The following is an 18,308-nucleotide window of genomic DNA, read 5'->3' as shown; positions in this document are numbered from 1 at the left end:
TGCTAGAAAGCCAACCTTACTGAAGCACAGATTCGTGTCACTCTGTATTGGCTTAGGCCTACTACTCACCTTTGACCCATCATCCTCTACTCTCTTCACTGCCTCAGCATACGACCCCTTCTGTCCTACTCTGACCCTGGCAACCTCAACCTGTCTCTCTCGAACTGGACACTTCTGATCCCCAACTACATGGGCACCCCCACAATTGGCATACAGTTTTTTCCACCGATACTACACATTCCTTTGTCCCATGCCCTCCTGTACACTTCTCACATCTCGGAATCGTCGTCCTAAATACTGCTGCAACATGAACATAAGCTCGGCATCTGAAGCACCTTAGTGGGTTCGGTACAGACGCTCTCACTGGATAACTGACATATCCTAATCACTCCTTTCAAAGGCGCCCTGCTCTGGAGAGCAAAGCAAGTCACAGGTCTTGTCCCTAGTCATGTGACGTGAAGCGCCTGCTCCCTCTGAATGGAAGAAATCCATAAAATCCACTTTGAGCTACCTTCAAAAATGTAATAGTACCCAACTTATTTTCTACCCAGCCTAAGACTACATATGGATCAGCCATTTTCTCCAAAAATGTCACTCCTACTGGGCCCAAATGATCCTTTGCATGACCATCGGGCGAGGTTTGGACTCAGAGGTCTTCACAACACCAGCCACCATAGGTAATTCATCCTCACACTCGTCAGGTAAAATTTTTGACCATCAGAGGAAGCAGAATATTGTTTGTACTTGGCGCGCGTCTTACCCAACACATATCTTTCCACTACACTCAGCTCTTCTCCTTCTTCCTTACTGTCCATAATCACGTCTATCCGATCACCGCGCTCTTGTTGCGCCTTCATCCTCTGTATTGCTTGCAGAGCACGCACTGATGGCGTTTCTCCAAAACCCAACTTCTGTTACTTAGCCCAATTTACAAGTCTGGCTATCTCTGGCCTCTCCATGCTTCCCCAGCCGCCGAGTGCATGAATTGACAGTATGCTGAGAGAAAAAACAGCATGGAGGAACTGTGTGCTAATGATTTACAGTTCACAAATGATTCATTCTTTTTGAATGACTATTTTTACCGACTTGAAAGTCATGATTCGCTTTTCTGAGTGATTCATTCATTTTATTCGTTCATTTGACGAGTTGGCTGCAATGAGTCCTACAGCAGGATTAATACACGCTCCCCCGGATTAGCGGCTCCAAAGACGTGCTCCAACCACCAACTGTCTGTCATATGCGCGCAGGAAAATAGAGAAGAAAAAGACGTTAAGAACTGATAATTGATCACATGGTGCAAGAAGTTACACAATGTTATGATGGACACCGCTCTGTAGAACCAAAACAAAACAAACTCGAACTTGAGAATGAATTGCTTGGGGAGCTGCAGTTTGTGAATGATATTGTGCTTATCACCCTCAAGGCAGTCAAGCAATACATTCCGCCAAGAGTCGTTCACAATCTAGACCGCTTCTAGACCTTGTTTCAAATGTATCAAGAAATAACCGTATTTGTATGCCTTTAGCAATCAACAAATAAATGTACATTGTTTAAAGCACCTGTTTACAAGTCTCAGTCACAAATGACAGCTCCAATAAGCCCCCCATGGTGAACGAGATGTGAATGAGAGGCTTGTAGTATTATGACTTTTTTGAGTTTTCCGTTCATTACATGACAGATAGGTCCACAGGGGAGTTTGGGTTACACTGAGGGTGTGTGTGTGTGTGTGTGTGTGTGTGTGTGTGTGTGTGTGTGTGTGTGTGTGTGTGTGTGTGTGTGTGTGTGTGTGTGTGTGTGTGTGTGTGTGTGTGTGTGTGTGTGTGAGAGAGAGTGTGTATGAGAGTGTGTGTGTATGAGAGTGTGTGTGTGTGTGTGTTATATAACTAACCTTTCACCTCTCCAGAAGTCCAGGCTATAAAGTATAAAGCTGGTTGACAGTTTTGTTCCAAACCCCCCAGGAAAACAGCCAGTGGTTATGTCTACACAGTGAGGGGACTAATGCGTCTTAATACCATGTTGTAACACACATTGGCGTGTACTACGTAATACAATATGACATAAGGCCGCAAAACTGGTGATCCATATAAGATTATCCATATAAGCTTAGCATATAGTAATCATATAACACAACAGAGAAAATACAACAGCAAATCCAGTACAGTACTGTATAACTGACAATGATACAGGATAACATAGTGGTTGGTGCCAAGCCAGCACAGTGGCACAGGGCACAGGTCCATCTCAAGATCTGCCCCTTTGCCCTGCAGAGATGACCATGGCCTGATCTGTAGAGCTGCTCACAACCCTGAGCCAATGAGCATTCCGTGAGAACATGGCTTACAGTACATTCCAACAGATTCCATTTTAGATCGAAGAACAGCTAAAGAGATGCTTTACTGCTGTAACGTAAAACCAAAACAGACCAAAAAGCAGATGACCCAAGTAAGGCTGTTGCGATGACCATATTACCGCCACACCGGCGGTCACGAGTCATGAAGGCAGTCAAATTCCACAGGACCGTTTAGTCACGGTAATTAGGCTTCTCCAAGCTCTGATGCTGCTGATGGTCATTAGTAGCCTACCAAACTTGCTAACTGCCTGGTACTCAGCACTCTGTTGTCCCTCTTATCACTCTGACATCAATGCAAATGTAATGGAAAATATAATCAAGCACTTCATGAGAGCCCATGAGCTCATGTTGCGCAACATAGTCTATAGGCTATGCAATTGCGCAAGAAAACAGGGTGATGGCCTCTATTAAAAAGAGGAGGTGCCCATCAGCTTTCTATAGGCTAGGCCTACTATATTTCTCATCTTTCTTAATATTAAGCACATTGTTTATCTTTACAACAGGAGTATAGCCTACCTGGCTGGCATGGAAATGAACCACAGGAAAAGCGTCCTCCATTTGCTATTTAAGTGCATAGAGGACATGTATTTTTTCCCGCCGCCCCTGTTTCGTGACAGGTGCATGATAATGGTCCATTCTAAATCAAAACAAATTTGACACATATATTATTTAGTATATGTAAAGACAAGATTAAATCAAGAATAGTCTGATGGGTGACAATATTAGCCTATCACTTGTGAATTATATATTATGACTTGTGAATGATGCCCAGCATAAGGCAAGAAACAATGCCTTTTTTTTGCGACTTTTTTAAATCATAGTCGCACACCTCATGTAGCCTAGCCCATAGGCCTATATGTTTTGATAAGGTTTGTATCACAACTAAAGTGGCCAAATAACTTCTTAAAATTAAGCACATTAATCCGCTTTTCAAGGGGTGTAGAGCCTAACTGGCATATATAAGCAGCGCGTGAGTTTCAAGTTTGGGGAAGATAATCTTCACCATAAAAAATGCACCTTTATAATAAAAGCATTACATGCATAATTGCATTTGTGGTCACTTTTGATAATGGTGTTTTCCCGCTAATGGAACATTCGTGCTTATAGCCTACGGCAATGTGCGCATTGCTGCGCTTATAATGTGAAGAAATAGCCTAATAGTTTATCAACATTTAAAGCTAAATGTTGCGTCAGCCACATTGGGATGCTAGTGGTTGTAATAATTTGGGATCTATTGCATCCCACAACTGTCCCAGAGTATGTTTGGAATATTTATTTCTCACACAGAATATAATAGGTCAACTTTTGTACTATGGGGGATAGTAGATTGACATAGGTTAGTGCTTTTGCTGTTAGTTAGGCCTACTCATCTTGTTGGCTGATGAAAAGTAAATGTGGACAGCTCTTCCAATATCTTCAATATGCACCTCGGAATGGGATAAGGACGAGCGCAGTTGCGTCCCCGATGTGTCTGTCTTCACTTGTAGCCTGTGAGAAAGACCCGATCACGTGATGGAGAGCCATGTGAGTGAGATGTCCTTTGGAGCGCGCAGCACTCAGGGAGAAGGGCACAACGCAGCACTCCGGGAGAAGGGCACAGGCCCAAAAGGCATGTATTTTTTTAGGGTGTATTATGGCCACACAAAGGGGATGCCGCTATGAAATTCGAGTCATTATCAAGTGCTTGTCAAATTGTGAATAAGAGACTGATGAAGTGTGTACAGCCTGCGCAAAAAATAAAACAGAGCTCATGCCTTTCAAGCAACTTTTTTCAAATCATAATTAAAGTAGCATCATGAAGCTTTACAATGTATTAACAATCAAAACATATAGCCCAACGTTTGTAGAACTAAAGTTACATTAATAACATTAAATTAAGCATTTAACACAGAATAGCCGCATGTGCGCACTCCCTCAAATCGTTTGGAGAAAATATCCTTTCTATTTTATTCAGCTTTGTTCAATTGTATTCTTCATACTATAAAATAATATAAAATAATGCCACAGAATTGTAAGCAAATCTTGTCTGCTAAATGAACTAGTGTAGCCCACAGCCATTTGGCATAGCCAGATTGTCACGTGTGCTCCCTCTCCGTCCTCTAGGTCACCAGGCTGCTCGTTATGGCACACACCTGTCACCATCATTATGCGCATGTGCGCGTCTTCAGACTCACCTGGACTCCATCACTTCCCTGATTACCTTCCCTATATGTCACTCCCTTTTGTTCCTTCCCCGGGCGTCATTGTTTAGCTTTCTGTTTCATATCTGTGTGCTGTTAGTGTTTCTTGTTTTGTATTATGTTCCATTTATTTTATTAAAACTTTCACTCCTTGAACTTGCTTCCCGACTCTCAGCGCATATTGTTACAGAATGACGCCTCACCTAAGAGAAGCATCAGGGAGTGTTTTTTTTTCCGGTGGGAATGACGTCAGGTCTGGGAGCCGCTACAGGCTCCCCTGCCTCCGCCGGTTCGTCAGGCTCTCATGCCTCAGCCGGATCGCCAGGCTCCCCTGCCTCCGCCGGCTCATCGGGCTTTCATGCCTTCACCGGATCACCAGGCTCCCCTGCCTCAGCCGGTCTGTCAGGTTTGTGTTAATTACTGGCCAATTACCATGAGACTGACAGTTATTTGCTTGACAATCACCAGCTGACAAAATGTTGTGACCGCCACAGCACTAGACCCAAGATGCATTTGTCATTTGTCTCAATGTGGCATGGCTTCAGAGTTCAGGCTGGTGGTCCCTGGGCTGGCTTCCTATCTGCCCAGTGAGGTGTGCGAGTACAAGGTACTGTGGGCGGTGTGTCCGCTGAGACCCAGGCTGCTGCCATGGCTGTTCCCGCTGTTGCCAGCCCAAAGATCCGGGGCTACAGGAGCCCAGAGAGTTGGCACGAGGGCTAGGACTTCCACTGACTGATGCTAGTGTAAACAAGCCACCATATGTCCCTCTGGGTCCTCTCACACACAGGGACACGGGCCAGGCACTGCTATCTCTCTACCAGGCCAGGAACTGGCCCAGGTTCCCAACCCCTACAACAGGTCACTGCCACAGAGATAATATCCTATATAGAGTGATCATGTACAGCTCTGAGCCATGGGAAATATGGCTGTGCTGGGGTGAGGTTTCGTGACCATAGATAGGAAGGATAAGGACATCCCCTTACATCATTGTCTCTAATTCCGTTTGCACTGATTCCCTGTCAGTTGAGGGACAAGCAGCAAGTAGGAGTGACGCCACTTGACGTAAGACAATGCCTTTACACGTCACGGATAAGATGATCACATTTATTTAGGCCTACAAACTATGATGTATTCCTGCTGAACTGTACTGCAGTGGACTGGAATGAATATCATACATTTCCATGAAGAACAAATGACCGTTTGAGGAGAAACAAAATGAGTATTCATCATGGGGCTAAAACAAAGAATCAGGCACAACTTGACTCTGGGAGTAAGGAGAAACCCCTTGGGGAACCACTGAACTGTTTTGAGGACAAAAGATCTTCTAGCAGGAAAACAGTCCACGTCTGCTTTCTCTGCGATTAGACCTTATTAACCCCTGTGTTCCCCTTGTACTTTACAGGCCATTGTTCACTATGGGGGAAACAATTTAATCAAGTCTTGGCAAAGGAGAGAGGTTGAAGGCCATTGAAGGTCTGAGCGCAGAGCAGTGACCTAACACCAGAGCTAGTGATATATAAAAAACAAAAACAAAAGAAACATTTACTTCAACTCTATCCTGATTACAAAAAGTAAAACAGCCCAACCCCCACAATCCATAATGAGTTTTTTTTTTACAGAGTTGTGCGATAGGGGGTTCTGGTGCTTACAAACGATTTCCAACAACGAACTTTAATTCAAAATGCACTTCCTGTTGCGGGGCTACGTTGTAATTACTAACCATTTATACACTCTAGTATAATTGGTACCAGACTAGGTCTCTTGTGAAATGGATCCCTGTTGCCCAGCCACAGCCAGACACTGTTTTATTGTGGTGGTGGTGGTGGGGACTCTTGTTTGTGTGTGTGTGTGTGTGTGTGTGTGTGTGTGTGTGTCTTGGAGTAGGCTAAGAAACAATGTATTTAAATCCCCCCAGTTCGCCATCAAGTGCTGCCCTGGCCTCACACTCTCATGTCTCACACACGTAGCAGACCTGGGTAGCTGGTCATACTAGGGCCTCAGGCCTTATATACCATAATGTCAAACAGCCTGGTATGTAAGACTGGGTTGTGGGACCCCAGTGGTTGAGGAAGTTGTGCATAGAGGAGCATTGGGTGGCTATAGGGAGGAGTTCATCAAAAAGGTCTCTGATCAAAAACATCAGCACAATAAATACGCAGAGGTATTAAAGTGTGTGCAGATATCTTTTCTATAGGAAGGAATTCCACTACATCTCCACGTCAGTGCCAGGCACCCTGGAATGCAGAGGTATTAAAGTGTGTGCAGATATCTTTTCTATAGGAAGGAATTCCACTACCTCTTCACGTCAGTGCCAGGCATCCAGGAAACTAATAACATCGAGAGTGTGGATTCCTGGCCGATGAGAATGCAATGGGCCGTGACGTGGAGATAAGGAACTCAGTGGTTCTGTGCACAGCCCTCTGATCTCAGGGCTGCGTTTAACATGAATACACCTTAGATTCTACTCACAGTTAAAGGACTACATCAGTTATACAGTCTATACAGTGGCAGGCTTTTTTGTTGGTGATTTTGTGGGCTGACTATTTTTATATTGGAAGGAAGGAATTACAAGGAATACACCGTAAGGACTGTATTACATTCTATCATTAAAAAACTAAGCTAAATAGGCTAAATCTAGGGTAAGTACTATTGAATGACATAAAACAAGCATTAGGCTACACTTTTTTTTTACAAACAGAAGCCCCACTCCCAACTAAATACCAAAACAAGAAAGAGGAAGGAATGTCAGACAAGAGTCTTGTGGTGGTTCTCTGAAATCTAATCACTAAAAGCCTCCTCCCTCCTCCACAGGAGCTAGCAGCAGCATCTCCTCAGATCAGACCAGGTCCTAAATTACATTTGTCTGACTACAATGACAAAACCTATCGTCTTCAATAAAGTTTATTACAAATGAGTGACAGATTAAAGCCACTATTTAAAACCAAACTGAGTTCTGCTTGTGTGGATGGGGTGTCTGTGTGTGAAACACTTCACATTGCCTTGTAAGTGGAAAACATTTGTAGACATTGTAAACATGTTTGTAGACATATGCAAATTGTGCAACTTTGAAATTAGCATAAAATAAATATGTCTAGACAGTTAAGAAAATACAAAAAGTTTAGTTAAGGTAACTACAAGGAAATTACATAAATTATTCCACTGGTAAAGTTTGGCCAGAAAATATCCTGTACTTATATTAGGCCACCTGAAAAACATAGGCTCGCCTCGAGCACACCCTTGCTCAGAATTTAGGCTAACCCCCTCCACCCCCTCAATCCAAAAATCTCTAGGGAGACGGCGTTTGAGACGTCTGTCCCTCACCAGGGATTAAAACCAGCCCCAGTCATGCCACAGCCACAGTTATAGCCCCAGCTCCTGTAAAGCTTTCCATGAGGAGCTTCTGGAGCCCCACACTCCTCTGCCTCCCTAACATCAGGCTGGCTGGATGTTATATTAGACTCCAGAGTGGCCCCCGCCTCCCCTAGTCGGGAGGTCAACACTGGCAGGATCTCGAACATCTGGACGGCACGTTTAGCCAGCAGCAATAATACAGCCTTTGTTCCCCTGCCATGATCGCTCTATAAGCAGGCCAGCTTTGAAGTGCCAGCCTGATGCTGGGAGCAGGGCCTTAGGAGCCACACTGATTGGGGCAACAGACCCGATCTCCTGGCTTCTACTCTGGCCAAGGGTTTGGAGGGTTGGTTTGGACATGATGAGGACATGGGTTTAGTTTAGTCCATGTTCTGGCAGTCCCATCAGTCATTAGTGCAGTAATTGAACACGTTTACCACAGCTGTGGGATTAAGCTAGTACAGCTTTGAAGGAAAATTAAACAGGTTCTAAGAAAAGTTTGACAGAGAAGGCCTATGTTTCTTTAATATTATCAACAAAATGACAGTGCTGTGCAGTAGGCAGCTCAAAACAAACAAGACTCAGATACTGATATAGAACAGTATCTGCTGGCCAACACTTTTTGCTTCAACATGTGTGTAATAGCTGATTGTATGAAAAAAGTGTCAATACACAGATGCTGAAAGCAAGAAAGAAGCCATTTGCATTCTACAACTGCTCTAATACATCATTATGCCAAAAATTTTGGAGTGAACTACTCTACAGGTAGTTTCAGTCTCTAATGGTAGAGTGGGTAACTGGAAATATAAACTGAGTTCGCATAAACAATAGCCCTATAGGTATATTAAATAGTGTTTAGCTTAATTATGAGTGGGAAATAGGCTATACACAGAGGAAATGCTGTGTTGAAAAGTGGAAACGGTGTAATGTTTTACAGACATCACAATGTAGCCATTATCAACCATTATTAAATGTTTATAAACATGTCATAAAACCAACCCGCTATGGGCTATTCTCAGGTAGAGATCCAATGCATGTGTTGATGTAAAAGATATGGGCCACATTGTAAACAAGTGTGGCAAATGGCTCTGAAATGTTCCGCTCTTGTTTTAAAAGTGTGATAGTATTCACCGCGAGAAAGAACCCGCGATATTGTAACGGGCACAACTGTTCCACTACGCCGCCTGATAATAATGTTTCCATTATCCCGGCCGCCTGTTATTACCGATTACTACACATGGAATACTGTTGTAAAGGGTTAGTTAAGATACTGTGCAACGTTAACATCTTAACATTAGGAGGGAAACTATAAACGTAACCTTACCTTCGTGTTGTAGGCTAGGTGCCGAAAAAAACAGAAGTCCCCCCAATCTTCTGTAGCCGGACTGAAGTTTAGGAAAAATAGATGCTGTTCAGTAATGGAATCTGCAAATGTGACATTTTCTCGGTGCAAGCCTATAAATCACTTATATGAACTGCGACAAAGTGATACGGTCCACAGCAAAGAGAACTGCATCAAAAGAAAATTAGGTGCATTGAAATATCCATGGCTGAAAGTTTTTCGCTGCGCCTTCTCTGCGCTAGCCCTTGGGGTCGGACCAATACGCTGCGGAAAATCGCCCTCTGCCTATTTCATTACTCTTGCTTGTAAATACATTGCATCGGAACTGGGACACCGCAAGGCATTGTGGACCATTTTAAAGCTGCAATACACTGTAGAACAGGGCCTACTCACATAAAGGAGTGCAGTTCCTGAAAGTGGTTGAGTAGCCTACTTGAGTAGGTACCATATGGTGACATTCAGGTAGGGTAGCAGGTAGGGTAGGCTACATTGTTCTTTAATACAGAATATACACACACACATGAACAACATTATTTGTAATATATATTAAAAACATTTAGATGTTTGGGTTAAAAACCTGCCCAATTGACCCCACCCCCTCCTCCAGACTATCTGGAGAACTTCTCCAATTCCTCACTTCCCACATCACCTCATCCCTGACCACTGGCTTGCGTCCCATCTGACTTTTAGATAGTCAGAGTCAAGAAACCAACACCCGACCCCTCTGACGTAAAAAAAAACTATGGACCAGCATCCCTTCTTTCTTTTCTTTCCAAAACAATTGAGTGTGCTGTCTATGACCAACTCTCTCATTACCTTGGGAGACTTTGGGACGATTCAACACCAGGCGGGCGGCAGCGTTCTGGATAAATTGCAGGGGTTTGATGGCACAAACGGAAAACCCACCCAACAGAGAGTTGCAGTAGTCCAGACGGGAGATGACACATTCCTGGATTAGGATTTGCGCCGCTTTGTGTGTGAAGAAAGATCGTACTCTATGTAATATTCATATGTGTAAACATACTGAATTATAATTGGATGCATTTTACCGCCATATCATACTGTGCTATGATTGGTTAAGACCACCCAGATGGTTAGGTCATGGTCAGTTGATCATGGTTGGAGATAAGTGAACATGCAAGTTGTAGCTAGCTAATAAAGAGCTACGTTAAGAAATATCCTGTAGTACTGCATTTTATTATTTTGTACAAAGCGTGCAAAACAAGTCAGTGTAAAAGGTCTTAAAAGATGGATTTTGCTGGAGTTCCTTCACCTCGAATGGACTGGGGAGTCTACAAACTTACCCGATGCATGGCGTAAGTACAAACAGCATGTGGAGCTAATGTTCACGGGTCCTCTGAAGGAAAGAGGAGAAGAGGAAAAGTGCAGCTACCTGCTCCTCTGGATCGGTGAAAAAGGGAGAGATATTTACAACACATGGACACTTACCGAGGCTGAATCAAAAGTACTGAAAACATACTACGATCGTTTTGAAGCATATGTTGTGCCGAAGACCAATACGATTTTCGCTAGGTACAAATTCCATGCAAAAGTACAGGGGGCTAGCGAGTCTTTTGAACAGTTTGTGACTGAGCTGCGTCTGCTTGTGAAAGACTGTGATTATGTGTAACAGTGTAGGTTCTGTCCCTCTCTTCGCCCCAACCCGGGCTCGAACCAGGTACCCTTGCACACATCAACAACTGACACCCACGAAGCATCGTTACCCATCGCGCCACAAAAGCCGCGGCCCTTGCAACGCAAGTGGAACAACCACTTCAGGTCTCAGAGCGAGTGACGTCACTGATTGAAACGCTATTAGCGCGCACCACCGCTAACTAACTAGCCATTTCACATCGGTTACACTCACCCCCCCTTTGACCTCCTCCTTTTCCGCAGCAACCAATGATCCGGGTCACGGCACCAATGTAACAGTGTAGGTTCCGTCCCTCTCTTCGCCTCAACCCGGGCTCGAACCAGGGACCCTTGCACACATCAACAACTGACACCCATGAAGCATCGTTACCCATCGCGCCACAAAAACCCATTGTTCCACTTGCAACGCAAGTGGAACAACCACTTCAGGTCTCAGAGCAAGTGAAGTCACTGATTGAAACGCTATTAGCGTGCACCACCGCTAACTAACTAGCCATTTCACATCGGTTACATATGCAAACAAGGATGAGATGGTCAGGGACCGTATTGTATCTGGAATACACTCACTGCAAGTGAGAGAGAAACATTTGAACGTTGGGTCTAAGCTAACGCTGGACAAAGCTATCGACATAGCCAGCTCTCACGAGCTAGCACAGGCTCAGATGAAAACCATTTTGCGCCGCAGCACGAGCGCATCACATGAACAAGCAGTGCACGCGGTCAGGCAGACATCAAAGCACACCTCCGGTGCCCAGAGAGCGCGTTTTAGAACGGAGAGAGACATAACTCCAAAACAGAGCGACACAGACTCAAAACGCCCCAAAACATGTGGATATTGTGGATACCAAGTGCATGGCGAACAAGGAAATTGCCCAGCTAAAGGCAAACTGTGTACTAAATGTGGAAAATGGAATCACTTTGCAAAAGTGTGCAGAGTTTACCAGAAAGACAGTACACTCAGTGAGTGAAGATGAAATGTCAATCAGAGAGTCAAACACTGATGAACTGTTTATTGATTCAGTGATACAGAAAACTCAATTATCAGAGACAGAGCAAGCCTTTGTTGACATTGAGATAGGAACACAAGGCACAGAGCTAAAGTTCAAACTAGACACTGGTGCACAAGTAAACATTATTCCTCTGAATAAGTACCACAGCTTGACATCTGAGTGCGAGCACCATGGCAGACTGACTGGTTATGGTGGTGAACAGCTCCCAGTAAAAGGCACATGCACTTTCAAATGCAAATACAAGGAAAGTGACATGATGTTGGACTTTTACGTTGTTGACACTAGAGCACCTGCAGTGCTAGGTCTTAAAGCATGTTTAGACATGGACCTCATCAAGCAAGTTTTATCAGTGACAGCACCAGTAGAGACAGAAAATGTACTGGAGGAGTTTGCTGATGTTTTTACAGGAATATAATTATTCCCAGGAGAATGTACCATTCACCTTGATCCAGACGCAACCCCTGTGATCTACTCACCGAGAAAGATTCCCCTTGCTCTCCATGCCCATCTGAAGAAAGAGTTGGAGAGCATGGAGCAATCTGACATAGTCACCAAGGTTACAGAACCGACTGACTGGGTAAACGCGTTAGTGGTGGTGGAGAAACCACGCACAGGCAAGCTCCGAGTATGTCTCGACCCAAGATACTTGAACAAGGCTATCAAATGCCCCCATTACCCTTTACCGACACTAGATGGCATCACACACAAGCTAGCGGGAGCACACTACTTCAGTGTCATGGACGCTAGATCAGGCTACTGGGCTATCAAGCTCACAGAAGAGTCATCTAAGCTCACAACATTCAACACACCGTTTGGACGCTACAGGTTCCGTCGCCTGCCTTTTGGGATTATCTCAGCCCAAGACGAGTTTCAGCGAAAGATCGACGAAGTGTACGAAGGCCTCGACGGAGTTGTGGCAATTGTGGACGACATCCTTGTCTATGGTCGAATCAAAGAGGAGCACGACCGAAACCTCCGCGCGATGCTGCAAAGGTCCTGCGAGAGAGGAGTCCGGCTCAACCCCGAGAAGAGCACAGTCGGCGCTAAAGAGGTCAGCTACTTCGGACATCTTCTCACAGCGAATGGAATCAAGCCAGATCCACAGAAGATCTCAGCCATAAAAGAAATGGAGCCACCAAAGATTCGATCTGTTCACCTGAAACAACGAGGACTACATCGTAACAGTGGACTACTACAGCAGATACTTCGAACTCGACAAGCTTCACAGAACCACATCTGCAGCTGTGATACACAAGCTGAAAGCAGCCTTTGCCAGGCATGGCATTGTAGAGACTTTAATATCTGACAATGGGCCTTGTTACAAATCAAATGAGTTTGAATCCTTCACAAAAGCATGGGAGTTCACACGTCACCACAAGCCCACATTACCCTCAAAATAATGGCCTTGCTGAAAAATCTGTGCAGATTGCTAAATCACTCATGGACAAAGCAAAAGCAGACAAGAGAGACCCCTACCTCAGTCTCCTTGAATACCGCAACACTCCAGTTGACAACTTCAAATCACCAGCCCAGCTTTTGATGAGCCACAGACTTCGCTCAATCCTTCCCAGCACCAACCAGCAGCTGCAACCTGAGGTCGTCAGCTACAAGGAAATGCATGAAAAACGTGCACAGAAACAACAACAACAAAAGCGATACTACAACAGGTCAGCTAGACCACTGCCACCACTGATCGACAGAGAGTCAGTTAGAGTCCAGGAGCATGGCCTCTGGAAGCCAGCAGTCATCATCCAGCCAGCTGACACTGAACGTTCATATCACGTCCGCAGCGCAGAAGGAGCGGTGTACCGCTGCAATCGTCGTATCCTACTGAACACAAAAGAACAACACACTGATGAGATGAACTGTTCCCCTGAAAGAGAACGTGATGGAATAAACACACACACAGCACAACATACACCATGCTTACCTGCAACACCACAAGAACTGATGACTGACACAGAAGCATGCTCAGCATCATATCGCACAAGGTCAGGAAGAGAGGTCAAGCCCAGAGCTGTCCTAGACCTGTGAATTGTCAAAGGGTGTAGGCGGATCGCTGCCCTAAAAGAGTTCCAGACTGTAAACTTGTTATTGAAAGTTCACTTGAAATGCTTTGGTATTGTATTTGTTTGAAATGTTAAGATGTCATTTCTACAGTGAAAGCTGAGTTGCTGAGAATCCCTTGTTTGAAAAGTAACAGTATGTTGGATCATTGTTTCAGAATCTATGTTGATTCAGTTGGTGTAGTATGCAATATAAATGGTTACTTACATTGAGTTCAAACTGCAGAGCATGTATTCAAAAGAAATGCTTAGAATATGTAAAACATTTTTCTTTTGTTTTAAAAGAAGGGGGATGTAATATTCATATGTGTAAACATACTGAATTATAATTGGATGCATTTTACCACCGTATCATACTGTGCTATGATTGGTTAAGACCACCCAGAGGGTTAGGTCATGGTCAGTTGATCATGGTTGGAGATAAGTGAACATGCAAGTTGTAGCTAGCTAATAAAGAGCTACGTTAAGAAATATCCTGTAGTACTGCATTTTATTATTTTGTACAAAGCGTGCAAAACAAGACACTCTACGAATGTTGTAGAGTATGAACCTGCAGGCAAGTGACCGCTTTGATGTTTGCAGAGAACGAGGATGTTGTCAAGGGTCACTCTAAGGTTCTTTGCACTCTGGGAGGGGACACCGTGGAGTTGTCAACTGTGATAGAACAGGCAGGCCTTCCCTGGGACGAAGAGCAGCGCCGTCTTGTCGGGAATTTAGCTTGAGGTGGTGGGCCAACATCCAAGCTGAAATGTCTGCCAGGCACACAGAGATGTGTGTTGCCACCTGGGTGTCAGAAGGGGGGAAGGAGAAAAGTAGTTGAGTGTCATCCACATAGCAATGATAGGAGAGACCATGTTAGGATATGACAGAGCTGAGTGAGTTGGTGTGTAGAGAGAAGAGTCTTGAAGCTAACCCAACTGAGACTGCTCGCCTCTGTCTCAAGCAGGCTCTCTCCTCTGTTCTCATCCGACGGCATGAACCACCAGATCCTCCTCTCTACCCTCTCAGGGCTGGATTGCATGCAGCCCTGGATTTCATCCTACCTGGCAGGTCGCTCCTACCAGGTGACGTGGAGAGAATCTGTCTGCACCACATGCTCTCACTACTGGTGTCCCCAAGGGCTCCGTTCTAGGCCCTCTCCTCTTTTCTCTATACACCAAGTCACTCAGCTCCGTCATATCCTCACATAATCTCTCCTATCATTGCTATGCGGATGACGCTCACCCTGTAAGCAGTCTCTGGACATGGTATGACAGCAACCCATGCTTTGGTTTTGTTTATCTGTCCACTGTTTCAAATGTTAACTTTTCATCGTTTGTGTCACAAACCCAAAGCAAGTCAATGGTATTGATATTAGCATTTTCAAGCTTCATGTCCAAATCACCCTAAAGTATCTAAAAATGTATTGTGTAACTCAATGATGTTGTCACAGGTGTCGTAGGGATTGGACCAAAATGCAGTGGGAATGTGTATGCTCATTTTCTCTTTTATTGAAGAAATAAAACACACGAACAAAAAGAACAACGAAAAACAGTCCTGTCAGGCACACAGCTAAACAAGGAACAACTACCCACAAAATCCCATAGAAAAACACCCCTCTTAAATAGGACCTTCAATTAGAAGCAACTAGAAGCAGCTGCTTCCAATTGAAGGTCAACCCAACAAACACCACATAGAAATAGACATACTAGAACTAACATAGAAATAGACTAACAAGAACATAACCCAACAAACCCCGAAACACTCAAAACAAACACCCCTCTTAAATATGAACATAGCCCAACAAACCCCGAAACACTCTAAACAAACACCCCCTGACCAAACTACAATAACAAATAACCCCTTATACTGGTCAGGACGTGACAGATGTTACTTGTATATGATTTGGAAATTAAGCGCTGAATTCTAATATAGGTACCTTTGAATTACATTGGATTTGTGACACAAATGCAAAAAAGCCAGGTAATCAAAACCAAAGCATGGGTTCCTGCTATCATACCTGGTCCATAGTCTGCGTACAGGGTAAGAAAGTCACACCTGGTCCATAGTCTGCGAACAGGGTAAGAAAACCAATATGTCATTTGGGTGGACTTTGCCTGGCTTTTGACCACTTTTTTAGATTCCTCATGTCTTACTCATTGTTAGAAAAAAGTTTGGTCAAAATTGGATGTTAGGTACTATAATTATTGAACATTATATGAATCCTATTCATTAAAATGACACTTTTAAGTGCAATTAATTATATTTTTCAAGGATCCTATAATGTGTCAACAAAATAATGTTTCCTGGAATTCTTATCGTATCTGTTTCTAACTACAGAAAAGATTTCAGAACAATCTGAAATGGTTGGTGTCATGGCTTGCTGAAATGACATAAAACGACCCGACTGTGATATGTGGTTGTCTCACCTAGCCATTTTAAGATGAATGCACTAAATGTAAGTCGCTCTTTATAAGAGTGTCTGCTAAGTGACTAAAATGTCAAATGTAATTATATTCATGTATTCATATGATATTTAATATAAGTCTATGATTCATGCAGTCTGGGGACATTACAATTCAAAGTCTGCAGTTGATTTTGAGCCTCATCATAATCTCTATGAGTAAACAAGTATCTTGAGAGTTAATCAGTTGTCTGCGTATCTTTGAGCGTCATTTTATTGACCAAGACAGAAGACACTTGAAAGTCTGCAATGGAGGCACTGATTTACTGCTGCATTGGGTTGAGTCAGTCAGTCAGTCAAGATGGCAAGTTACATGTCCTAATTAACACACAGTTTAATGCTCTAGTGAACTTCTGTGGTAGTCTGCATATAGACTTTTAACTGGAAAATAGCTAGGTGACTGGTGGTGAACAGTAATCTTATCTTTACAGACATGATATGTGCTTTGGCAAAGTGGGTGGGGTTATATCCTGCCTGTTTGGCCCTGTCCGGGGGTATCATCGGATGGAGCCACAGTGTCTCCTGACCCCTCCTGTCTCAGCCTCCAGTATTTATGCTGCAGTAGTTTATGTGTCGGGGGGCTAGTGTCAGTCTGTTTATATCGGGAGTATTTCTCCTCTCTTATCTGGTGTCCTGTGTGAATTTAAGTATGCTCTCTCTAATTCACTCTTTCTCTCTTTCTTTCTTTCTCTCTCTCGGAGGACCTGAGCCCTAGGACCATGCCTCAGGACTACCTGGCATGATGACTCCTTGCTGTCCCCAGTGCACCTGGCCGTGCTGCTGCTCCAGTTTCAACTGTTCTGCCTGCGGCTATGGAACCCTGAGCTGTTCACCGGACGTGCTACCTGTCCCAGACCTGCTGTTTTCAACTCTCTAGAGACAGCAGGAGCGGTAGAGATACTCTCAATGATCGGCTATGAAAAGCCAACTGACATTTACTCCTGAGGTGCTGACTTGTTGCACCCTTGACAACTACTGTGATTATTATTATTTGACCATGCTGGTCATTTATGAACATTTGAACATCTTGGCCATGTTCTGTTATAATCTCCACCCGGCACAGCCAGAAGAGGACTGGCCACCCCTCATAGCCTGGTTCCTCTCTAGGTTTCTTCCTAGGTTTTGGCCTTTCTAGGGAGTTTTTCCTAGCCACCGTGCTTCTACACCTGCATTGCTTACTGTTTGGGGTTTTAGGCTGGGTTTCTGTACAGCACTTTGAGATATCAGCTGATGTAAGAAGGGCTTTATAAATAAATGTGATTTGATTTGATATGTACTTTTTATTGTTATTCGTTATTCACTGTGTATTTATTGTGCATTTCACTTTTAGTTTACTCCTGTTGTTTACGAAGCATGTGACAAATACAATTTCATTTGATCTAGTGTATATATAAATCATTGGTAGAGACCCCTGGTCTACTATGGGATCAGTGAAGGTCATTTAGCAAAACATCACCGTTTTGATCATGTTTATATTGGATTAATGCATGCCTCATACTCAGGATTCAAACAAGCAAAATAGTATATTTTCTCTGTGTTATTGAGTGGACCATTCATTTGGGAGAAAATGGCGAATTTACAGACAGTGGCATTTCAAGCATGTACAATTAAGAGGATAAGAAAACATAAATCAAGACGTCTCCTACACCACGTGAGGCTACTTACACTATATCTGCTTAAGTAACTACAATGTAAATACATAGATTTATGAGCAACTTAAAGTAGTCCTACCACAAACTGTTTTCAATATCAATCTACAGCATAAAACAATAAATATGCACAGAGCATACTTCATGCCACACAAGACTGAATGAAAACAGCTGATGGAGCATTGGCAATGGCATTGTTTGCGACCTCATAAATGGAGACCTACTGACCCCTTGTGGCTCCATTTAAACTCAGTCTCAACGCTT

General features: G+C 43.8%; 1 protein-coding gene across 3 annotated transcripts in view; it reads right to left on the bottom strand.

The window, feature by feature from the left end:
- Window positions 1–9,523, bottom strand: part of LOC115152164 (ras association domain-containing protein 8) — a 29,644-nt gene extending 20,121 nt beyond the window's left edge. For all 3 annotated transcript variants that reach the window (XM_029696731.1, XM_029696733.1, XM_029696732.1), the window contains exon 1: window positions 9,206–9,523. The gene's annotated coding sequence lies outside the window, so the exon portion shown is untranslated. The remainder of the gene's footprint in view (window positions 1–9,205) is intronic.
- Between the last annotated feature and the right edge of the window lie 8,785 nt (window positions 9,524–18,308).

Source organism: Salmo trutta, chromosome 17 (genome assembly GCF_901001165.1).
Source record: "Salmo trutta chromosome 17, fSalTru1.1, whole genome shotgun sequence".
In the NCBI taxonomy this organism is placed as follows: Eukaryota; Metazoa; Chordata; class Actinopteri; order Salmoniformes; family Salmonidae; genus Salmo; species Salmo trutta.
This window is presented reverse-complemented; position numbering and strand designations above follow the sequence as displayed.